Consider the following 1,981-nt stretch of genomic DNA (forward strand, 5'->3'; position numbering starts at 1 on the left):
GCCAGCAAGTAGCTACATGATGGCATAGTCCAAAGACCTGGAAAATACAGGGAGAAACGTAGTATTTGGTGGAGAAATCCTGCAGTTTATTTCAAGTCAGGAATCAAATTATCACACACAACTGATGTATCTCTCCCTTAATATATATTTTACCTATCTTGTCTTACTTTTGTATTAAAGGATGAGAACGGATGCAGAGAAAGCCTTTTGCCTTAAATGGCATGCAGCTGATTTCAGTATCACCAGCGAGTCAATAGGAATTGTTACTTGTATTAACCTGTAAGAGACAGAATGTGAGGCAATCATGTATTATTGAGGCAAGGGTTGCCTCAATAGACTTGCTTGCCCTGAAGACAAACTCCAAATTCTTGATTTGGTCTCATATAGAACCTTCCATTTGAGTGGAAGTGGCCTGGGATAGTAGTGTTGATAGACCAGTGTGGTTACAGGATCAAAGAAGGGATACCAGAAGGTGAAAGGAAGGAGGTGACTGCTCTTCACAAGCTGTGCTCGACTGTTTATACTGTACAGCACCGAGAGCATAGTTCTCTAGTGAAAGCCTACATAGGGTAGGGATGGGTCTTGGCTTCCATCTTGTGGAGAAATAAAGCACTAAATTATCTTCCTACACATCCAGTCTAATTTGCCATCCCTGTACCTCAGACAGCCGCTCTCATTTGTATTAGCCTCTGATCCCTTAACTTTGCTGTCATAATCTGTTTTGCAGTCAACACACACTCACACACTCACACACACACACATAAAATAACTAATTCTGGTATTACAGGAATAGCAGAAAACTTGAACATGGAGCAATGCCAAAAGGGATGTAAGACATACAAAGGCAAGCTTCCTAACAGGTCTCACAGCGTTACAAGGAAGAGGATCTTGGCAGTGTGCGCCCTTTGGAAACACCAGGTTCAAAGAGACTTAGAACAAGAGGGCAGGCAGCATTCCTGGGCAATCGCTGTAAGGGCACTGCGGTTTCATAGGGGAAAAAAGCATATCGACAGGTCGGCATGGCCTAGGCCACACTAAGAACAAACACAGCCTTCTGTTAAAGTCATGGGTACAAACTTTAAGCTATTAAGGAAACCATTACGGAAAGCAAAAGCGTTTTAAACCAGTCAGCAGTGCCCATAGACACTGTATGTCTCAGAAGACCAGCGGTGCTGCTGGTTGACACAAACCGGCAAACTTCAGCCTGGCTCACGTTCGTGCTGGAAAACGCCAGTTTTGCTTTGAACCCCTAAGAACAGCCACATCCGTTTACATGGACTCAGTGTGGTTGGCGGCTGGCTGTTCTAATGAGGAAAGCTGATGACTACGTTCCCGTTTCGTCGTGCCAAGCTCACCCCGGTCTCCACCCAACCGCCGGTGCCGGAGCTATTCCCGGCTGCCGGGCCGTGCACGCAGCCCCGCTCGTCACCCACCCAACCAGCACTGAGGGGACTGTGCGGGGTACCCCCCTAGCGCAGATTGCGCTAGCTGATTGGTCCTCTCACGGATGAGCGACAGCTGTTCCAACCAATAGGAAAAGGAAATGAGAGGAGAGGGGCTGGCCCCCACGGCCGGCTGGTAGAGCATTCCAACGCAAGAGGGGGGGAGGAATATACATACCGGAACACGGGGATACACGGGCGAATTCCCGGGACCTGTCTCTTCTCTCCTGCCTCTTCCTCCACGCTCTGATGTCTCTGTCCTCCTGGCCTGATTTATTAACAGGGGCTGCACTTCCCGCCCCCCCTCTCCTCATCTATGGTTTCTCCCCACCCCTCCCACGCCACCGGCATTCTCTCCACCAATCAGAGCCTCCTCCCGCCCAAGGGCTGCCCTGGGATTGTTCCTTTCCCTCCGCCCGGTGCCGCCGCGGGCGCTGATTGGTGCGTTGCGGAGGACGTCACTCCCCGCCGCTTCCTCGTGCGGCGGAAGCTGGCCCGGCCAGCAGCGGGGCGGGGGCAGCCGGCAAGCGGCGGCGCAT

Source organism: Neopsephotus bourkii, unplaced genomic scaffold (assembly GCF_033783945.1).
Source record: "Neopsephotus bourkii isolate Nb327-2 ecotype Australia unplaced genomic scaffold, CSIRO-AGI_Nbou_v1 NB_234, whole genome shotgun sequence".
In the NCBI taxonomy this organism is placed as follows: Eukaryota; Metazoa; Chordata; class Aves; order Psittaciformes; family Psittacidae; genus Neopsephotus; species Neopsephotus bourkii.